The sequence below is a fragment of the Bombus impatiens genome, unplaced genomic scaffold (assembly GCF_000188095.3).
Source record: "Bombus impatiens unplaced genomic scaffold, BIMP_2.2 scf_0136, whole genome shotgun sequence".
NCBI classification, from domain to species: domain Eukaryota; kingdom Metazoa; phylum Arthropoda; class Insecta; order Hymenoptera; family Apidae; genus Bombus; species Bombus impatiens.
Window position 1 is genome coordinate 1,289,955 of NT_176555.1, and position 9,754 is coordinate 1,299,708.

Below are 9,754 nucleotides of genomic sequence, written 5' to 3' on the forward strand. Positions count from 1 at the left end.
TATTACAAAATGTATTGTAATTACTACACGCTTGTCTTAAATATTTTTCACATAATGACTCGTAAATCGTGATAACCATCGCTGCCAACTTCTACGATATTATATAATCCTATAATAAGTAATTTTCAAGCCACGTCTCAAACTTTCTTGATCGTTTCTTTTCAATTAAAACTGTTTGTCCATCAAAGTATCATATCCATATCGGGACCTTATGCGCGGCTGCTCATAAATCAAAGACGCTAAGGGATAAAGGCAGCTAGGGCACGAAAAGCCTTGGAAGCAAAGCGAAGTGTACTACTTATGGAGTGAAGTGGATAGGAAGCCCGGTATAAACTTGAGTGATTAATCTTGCCGGATTGATAACGCTCCCCCTCGGTCGTACCCTCGTGCTCCCATAAATTACGTTATAAGGAGGCTCGGGATAATTAATACCGCCTCCCGTACATAAGCACGCCGTTGTTGGGCGTAGTTGACACAAGGTGATCTGCGACGGTGTTTCCACGGCGTCATTGTCCGCGATCACTTCACCATGAAATCCATCGCGTGAATTCTGCCGGGATTCGAACGGATTGCGCGATCTTGTTACCTACAAGATATCGCCAGTCATTGCTGCCATTTATTGTCGCTGGAACGTGGCACTCTATCACGAGTAATTCCGAAGTTATTAATGAAATTACGGTTACTATGCCTTTGATTATGTCTAAACGATGACGATGCTATACGAATATTGTTCAAAATTACTATCAATAAGAATGATAATAAATACTATATTGATTTTTAAATGTGTAAATGGGGAAATGCAAAGATTGAAATTGTAACTTTACTAAAGATTTCTTCTATTATTGCTTGAATTATGATTGACAGTTGCTGAGAGATTCTTTAATTTCCTTTTCAGCTTACATAACGTTTTGAAGTTTGCTTTCGTTTTCTAACGTTCAAGCGAAAGAACTAAAATAGAAACATTTTTTGTCATCCGTTTGCCGATCCCGATTCAGCAACACTTCGAGTGACATAAGTAAAAATACCTGGTACCTGATAAGGGTCAGCTAGAATGAGTGGCATGTCTCATGATCGTCGGAGCCATCGACGATCACGCTGGCGTTATCAATGACGGACGGAGTGCACGTCCATGTTTCAACGCAAATCAAACAACGAATCGACCGATAGGCGATATCTTCAAAGGATTTCGGCCGACCCTTTGTCAACCTATCACTGATAAATCTGAAATCTGGTCCGTGTAAATATGTCTGTAGTTCGGCACGTCACAGGTCGATTGTGTTTCATGCAGAAGGCAACCGCAACAATCGCGAATTGTTAAACATTCACAACTTATCGTGACCATCCCTAGCTTTCATGCGAACTACAAGTTTAAAAGCTGAAACGAATCGAAAGAAAATGAATCATCGAGTGGATTAACTCTGAACGAATTTCCACGAAGTGCCCGAACAAATTCGGGTTAGCTAGTGGTCAGAAACGCTTCGATGTATCAGATCAGCGTCGATATATGTTTTTTCGTTCGACGTCGCGATGTTCGTTCATCGGGAAAAGTGAGCTTGTATCTCATCGAGCGGCAACATGAAAGATTGTTCGCAGTAGAAAAGCTAACCGGATTCGTATGTGTTCCGTTCCAACCCTATACACTACCGCGAGCTGAGTAGTCCATAAACAGCGTGATCGTTGCCATCCGCACATAGGACGCGCATGTAACTGTGAGAAGAATCCAACTGGCGGGAGAGAAGGTGAAAAGGGAGAGACCAGGGCTAGATCAGCGGTACGACCACCCTATAAAGGGAAGAGAGAAACGATGCCGGCGTTCATTAATTAAACGAAGCGTGAGATTCCCAACCCTCTTCGAACTGGTCTTTTCTTTGCTCCACCTCCTGCTTTGTTCCAAACCGGCCAACCCCCGCGGACGATCAGAAGGAGCCGCTCGCGGCCGATCATCTGCCAGAAAGTCGATCGACCGATTCGTAAATCTATTCCGAAGCCCCTTTTTACCCCTCTATCGTTAAACTGTTGGGACGGATCAAATGGATGGGATAAAGGATCGACGGATAGTTTGTGTAAGGAATACAGATGAAATAAATTTTCCTTCAGACATTTGGTTAATCGACCTACTTCTATAGCCATATTAGGTGTAATTGTAATCGATGCTCTAGCAAACGATGTTTCAGAAAGAAAGAGATACGATTCTCGAATCTTCAAGCAGAATCGAATCAATCCATTGTACTTTATATTGGTCTTTCAAATATATCAAGTGTATGTACTTCATTCAAACAGTAAATTTAGGACAATGACACACAAGTGTAGCGCGTGCTCGTCGTAGAATTACGAGCCGCTTGGGCACGCCACGTCGACGATTCATCATTTATCATGGACAGCTTCGACTTTCTTCCGAATTTGGCTGATGGATTGTGATTTAGACGGCAAATGACAAGTCCGTAACCGCGGGCCGGATTCACCGAAAGCGTCTCGTCTAAAATACAGCGTGTTTTTCTTCGACAAGAGGGTGGTTTCTCTGAACTGGTTTCTGGATTATTGCACGACAACCAAAGAACGTTGTTCTCTTATCGGTAGACGTTCAATTATGGAGCTGTGCAGCTCTCTGAAAACTTCCTGCTGACTCCGAGCTGATAAAAAGCATGATTGATGCACAGGTACCTCGTCAGAAGGGCAACGAAGACGAGGAAACTATCGTTCGAGTGACGAAACCTTTCTACGGGACGAGAGAGATGGTTCGACCTCAACAATAATCGATGCGGATCGTCAACATCCGGCGAAACGAGCTTGAAATTCAGTGTCTGTCCGAGTTAATGGCGTACGTATTTATCGCGATCGAAATCGACAGAGCGTGGAAGGCAAGGGTAGGCGGAGAGGAACGAAAGGCGGGTCAGGCTAATCGACGAGCACTCGAATGTCGATAATCGCGTTTCGAGCACGGTGCACCCCTTATCTGCGGATATATTGACGGCACGCAGAGCTGCGAGCAACGCGTTCCCGCTTGCTTTCCTCTTTTTTTCATTTTTCCATGGTGTTAAGTGACTCAAACCGTTCGCCTGCCACGGTATGCACCGTTACGTCGTTAATGACGGCACTTTGCCTTAACAATATAATGTCCCAGGACCGATAACGATGGCCATACGCGATATCATTTTCACTTCGACATGGGGTTCCCGCGATAGAACCGATTCGTTTTTATTTCGCTGGCGATCACGCGTATGCGCTTGTACGTATGCTTTTACGCGCTTTACACACGCCTTTATAGAAAATACGATAAATCGTTGCTTTATCAGTCGAAGACGTTCGTTTAGATGGACCGTAATTATTTTGCGAGATAGTTTGCGCAAGGAGAACTAGCGACGTTGAAAAACTCGTTGAGGAGAATTAAATAGAGCTAGTTTCAAACATAAAAACGTATGTAACTGGTTCAGAGTTAGAAAATTGTTAACATTGGTTATAGAGGACATGTTTTTTTTTCTTTTTTACATAATATACACATAACGAGGGAAACTCTGCAATTATATAACGTGTTAGATATATGCTCGACTACAATGACCGAGTGCTCCAAGGAAACGATAACACGGCTTTTAACGTGAATTATGCATACGCTACTTATTAAAAGCAGTCTTTTATCTAGGAACGAGTGTGATGCCGTGTACGAGAATTAGCGAGGATAGTTTGGTTGCAAATTACATCGACGTTGACAGCGACGTATTTCTTTCAATTCAACCTTGTATTTCGAAACGCGCAACCTTTTGATATCTTGTATCTTATCTGGAAACGTCGCCATCACGTGAAATATTTGCCGATGCGATCCGCTAATTATTTCGTCGTTGGGAACACAGCGGGTGTCTTCCGCGAATCGGTGTAATTAACTGTTTAATCGGTTACAATTAAAAAGAGATTAATAAACTCGCGGTAGGGAGTATTCGTTTCTCCGGCAATTAATTTCGCGGCAGTCAAGATGTTATATATACAACGGCGATGAAAACGCAGAAAACGAGAAGATAACCTTATGCAGCGATAATTATTAAGTCAAATAAGTTTCTTGATATTAGCCGCGGCAGGAGACGATTAACGTTATGCGAAGCGTTTTAGCGCGTTTTAAGCGTACGTACGAACTTCGCCGGCATAACGTGTGCTATGCCACAATTATCTCTCTACGATCTTTATAAATAATCAAAGCAATTAAATAGCTACATCGCGCGGCGTGTCGACGCATCAGGATCCCGGCGATGAGAGACAGGTGCGCTACCGTTCTCGTTCCACTCGCTATTAAACGGTAATTAAAGGTAATTGCGTGAGTTTGCATCCGCTCGATAACAAAGTAACAATCGCTTCCTGTTGTAACCTCGAACCATGAGTGGGGCTGTGTACCGGTAAACGCCGAACCGCTTTCCCGTTCTATCTGAAAAACTATAACGTTTTGCTCTCCACTTGTCTCTATAAAATCTAGTTATGTTTCATTTTTACTTATAACTGCATATGAACGAAATGAATCGCGCGCCATGTATCCGTTCCCACGTTTCCTAGGATCCATAAAAATGTTGATCATGCATCGTGTTCGAGGATTCTTCGGCTGTCTTGAAAACATCGTCCGTTTTCCATTGCGGTCGGATCAGGGTACACCGATAAAGCAACCAGCGAAAAACCTCTATGGTTCTCACGAGAGCCTTCCATAAATTGCGAATAACGTCGAACGTCGCGCAGCCAACGCCGAGGTCTCCAGACACGATTAGAGAGATGATAGCGCTAGCGTAGAGCAGCATGGTCGCGGTGAACGCGTTGGTCGCAGCTCTAGGACAGAGTCTCGGTACCGGGTAACGTTCGCAACCCCGCGAACGCTCTCTCAGTTTCACCACTCCCAGCCGTGGAGGCATGGTTTCTCCAGGTGAGTTTTTCTCACCTGGTGCACCGAGGGGTCCGTTCGTCCAACCAGGTCGCACCGGTGGTCGGGCCCACGGGCCAATCCCCGCTGATGATCGCTGGTCCAGAGTCACAGCCTCCTTTCGTTTTCCCTCTCCGTTCTCCAGATACGGTGCTCGTCCGAGCGTCTTCGTCGCACCTTCGGTTTCTTCGTTCGAGCTCACCGTCCTCATTAGTGCCTCCTACCTTCCTCGGTCCGACGAGACGTCGTATCCTGGTCCTTATATCAACGACGCGTAGGAAAAGGGCGACCGTGCCCCTCCACCCTCTTCGCCGTTCAGTAACGCCCCTTTCTGATACCTGCTCATGTTTCATTATTTTCCCCCGGAATCATTAAGGCAGCCAAGTCATCTCCCTCCAAAGAGGCGCGGACTGGACTCCCATCAGCCCTCCTCCATGCCATAGAGGAGATTAAACGCACACAATCGCGTTGTACGCATGCATCGACGAGCTCCGTCTTTCTCTCGCTGCGTTGTCCTTTCTTAGGTTTCTCGACTTCTTTTTTTTCCTTCCACTGACTACTACCCCTTCCACGAGCCTTCCCCCGTGTCTGTCTCTCTCGTCGTCTCTCCTTTCTCCACTTTTTCCTTTTCCTCTTGCTCTCTCGATTCTCGATCCTCTTTATCGTCTCCTCTCCGTCTCTTTCTACATCATCCTCTCTTTGTTCGTTCGACCGGAGATTCTCGTTTCATTCATCTCTCCTCTCCGCCTCCGCCGCCGTTCCTCCTCCACCTCGACGGCTTTTTAATTCCACGCTGTGCAGTGCGGTGCTGCCCTCTGCTACTTACGGGAACTAAATCTTTTTATGCGTTGCAACACTTGCTCCGAAGCCAGGGAATCCTTGGCTTATTGCGCTTAACGTTTGGCCCCGGAGATTCGCAGTGCTGAATTCGCTTCGCTGAACCGTCCCGCGGACTTTCGATCGAGACCACGGCCGTGATCGTTCTATCGAAATGATTTATCGTGATAGCAGTGCTGCGTGTTTCGAGGCTTAATGCGGTTCGATAGCTGTACCGGTTATTGAAGTCGATGTTAGGTCGATCTCGATTAAGGCTATCTTATGTGTGGATTTTTGAAGAAGTTTTACTTTTAATCGTTACTTTTCTACGTCAATATCGGCTAAATATAACAAATGTTCGGTTACCATATCGGACAAACTGTTCAACGTATATAATTTTCCTCGTTCGTAGCGATAACCATCTTACCAGTTAGCTGATTGAAACGTACAATAAAAATACATCGTAAAGTATTAGAGAAAAACCAACACAGACATCGGTATGACCTTTGAAACATTCTACTTCCAAGTATCTATTTATTATCGGAGCATTATTGAACGGGCACGCGAACATATTAGAGACTTTCTTGCAGAAAACGACGTTCCATGTTCGAGCAAATACCGACACGGGATGATTTGCATCCACGGATAATTCGCCGGGACACGAGTACGCGCAGCCGAAGATACATCATAGAGTTGCAACGCGATCGCGCTATGAGCTGCCATTTCTCTGATAATGAACGCTAAAGCTGCCATTATGCGTACGCCGATAAACGCCGCCTTTTTCACCGGCTTATCAGTAATAAATGATTACGAGTACACGAGTCGGGATTGCTGCAACCGAGATTGGACGATAAAAGTCCGCTAATGAACAACGAGCGATCCCGTTTGTCGACAGAGTGTTCGTTTCTCGAACGTAACGTACGTATGTTCGATGAACAGAATAGTAAAAAAAGAATGAAATAAACTCAAGTAATTAGTTGCTTTAACAAAATTAATTAATACGATTAAAATGTAGCAAGTTAGATTTACGAGACGAGTCGTGTATGAGTTTTAGATCGCGTTAGAGTCGATGGAAAAAAACCGGGGAAAATAAAAACGCTTATCGTTCGAGAATCGAACGCTAGAGAATTCGAAACGATAATCTGGACGACAGGAGTGGTGGATTCCTTCGAGAATACGTAGATACGAGCCACGGTTTGATTCGAGCGCTGATTGTCAACACGAACTCGATAACTACTGTCGGTAGAATGAAATGGTTACGTGCAGGAAAACACTATGTTGCCGGTGGTAATTATAGCTGTCGCTTGAAGGCGACGAAAGGTGCGAAGTGTCGTTAGACCGGTACATGAGCGCGCGACATAATTTCCACGTCCTTTAACGAACCGAGCCTATCATTTGCCGCCACGAATTTTCGAACGTCTACTTAGACACTTATCTCGCCTCTTCGGAAACGAGATCATTCGCGTGGGAAACATTCCATCAATCTTCCATATACATAGATAGTTACGAATTTCGTATTTTCGTGTAATCTTCTTTGTACAACGTGAACATGCTTATCGGCTTTTATCTGCACGATTGTACTCGAGAAATACGTCTCCGAATTAATCAAACCGTGAAGCATGAAGAACATTTTAATAACGGCTCGGGTAAAAACACGGGCTCGAACGGACCTCGCGTTGACGGTTCAGTCACGGCAACCCGATCGCAGTCCATTCAGATTTATTCAATGGACCGTGACTGGAGAATAATGTCCGTCCAGATCGTGCCCTTAACGCAAACGAGAACGCCGCAGTGAGTCGACCGAGGCGAATGTTTTTCCACCTCGAAAGCTCCTCGAATCATCGGCACACTCCTACTAAAATATCGTTGGAGGAAGCTCGACGAAATATCAAAAGATGGATAAAATAAGAAAGCTGGAGAGCACCGTAAATAAACTGTAAATGGGGTGTAAACGAGGAATTAAACGTTGACGTGTCTCTGAATTAACCGAGGGTGCACCGGTCGAGAGCTAATCGCGAGAGTTTATCTGCGATCTGGGATCGTGCGCCGTGTCCCCTAGTGATTTCCACTGTCCTTGAGGATGCGTTTCGTTGGTCGTAGATCAGGATCAAGCATGTGGGGTCGGGGGAAGCGTGGTGCAAGGATCGCTCGCGTCCTGCTCGACGCGGCAATAATTATTCCGATGTAGATAGGGCCGCGTAACTCGAGCGTTAATGCTTGCCGACGGTGCAAGTCTTCGGGTCGAGTGGAACGCAGCGGCCAAGAGAGCGAAACGAGGAGACAGATCACGAGGCTCGATTGCCTCTCGACTATAACCTGGCTTCTGAACGATATTCATGCCAGTCAACGGTAATAACGATAAATTGCCTGTTCGTAATGCGTGGCCGTACGGTTTCACAGGATTCGCGAGTGAACATACCGAGCTTCTACTCGTTGGGTTTGCCGCATTTTGGTTAGGTACATCTTTCCTGCGGTACGCTTATTTGTAGATGAACCAGTGTTTATAAAGATAGAGACAGGTATAAAGTCGGCATTAATTGTTTATAAACGTCGATGGAAAATATCGATATCGTATCGGTAAGAAGCATCGTCGATTACTATACGGAAGCATTAGGAAACGACAGGATAAGAGGACAGCTCACAAACTAAGTCTGTATTCAAAGAAATCAATACTGTTCGAAATCTACAGAGACACGGGTCTAACTTTCGGGATTCTAATAAACGTAGATTAGAGATCGGCTTTCGCGAATCGCGTACTGCAGTCATCGACGAAGACGCGTTTCAAATGCAATCATATCCGATCGTTGAGAACGCGACTCGTCGGCGAAGAATAATTCGTATCCCGGCATACGGTTGAAAACGAACTTAATCTAGGATAAAGTTTCCCCGTGTACTATCTAGGGGAGGACGAAAAAGGGGGAGAGAGCAAAGTTGAGAGCGCGAACTCGCTCGGCTCAGACTGTTCCTCGAAGCTACTTCACCCTTGCCGAGCACGACACGTGCACGAGCACAGTCTCCGTTTTCTTCTTCTTCCAACTGCCTTCTTCCAACTACGCTCCGTTTCCATGCTCTCGCGAGCGACGTTATGTTTCCGTCGAAGCTGAGTTTCCGGCCGCGTATATTCACACAGCCGGCTTCACCGACTCGGTGCTCTTTTCCCTCAGGAAAGTTCCTGTAAGTTTTGCTGCGTTACGACGACGTTATATACCACCTAACCCTCCACCCATCCCTTATCCACTCTCTTTCGTACGTCGTATATACCTACTCTAGTCGCTGTCGAAACGTCCTGTACGTACAGTTTGTACAAGTACCTGAAAGTTTCGTCACGATGTGTGACGTACACGTATAGGACGTGTCGTGTTGGCCGGATGCGAGTGCGACGTAAAAAGGGTTGGAAAACGTTGCTCGCGATTTTCGAGCCTGTTGTAGAGAGTTCGTCGCTTCGAACATTCAGCCACCCCACGAAGAAGTTTCGAGTACTCTCTTCGTGTGTTCGGTTGGTGTTAATTCGCGGTGGATGTGAGTGTTGCCTTTTTCGGAGTGTATTTGAGTTGCTGTGGCAGGGTGAAGTGGTTCATTTATGTTTTAGAGCAATTATCGTTAAGCTATGATGTCTGAAACGTGTATCATCGTATGATTTTCGTGTTATATATTATCTCTCACGTCATTTGTTATCTATTCGATCGCACACGTATTTCAAACTCGTGTAAGATCTTCAGAAGAAGCGAAAGATTATTTGACTTAGTTGAGAATTTGAAGATTGTTTCACTTATTTTCCATTGAAACATATTTTAAATACACGTGCGACGTGGTTGCAGCGTAATTGTATTACTGATCAGTGCACGGCTTGCTTAAGAAATATGTACTACGAAATTCGTCTCCAAGGGACTGTTCGATGAAAATTTCTTTTATACTCGGTTTTCCACGAAATTTGAAGCAACGAGTCGCCGAGGGACTTGTATCATCCTGGTAGCTGCAAGCATTTCGAGTCTTCCCTCGCGTCGTGTTGTCTTAACACGTGCAAAAGTTTCACCGTAAAAGCTCGGCTAG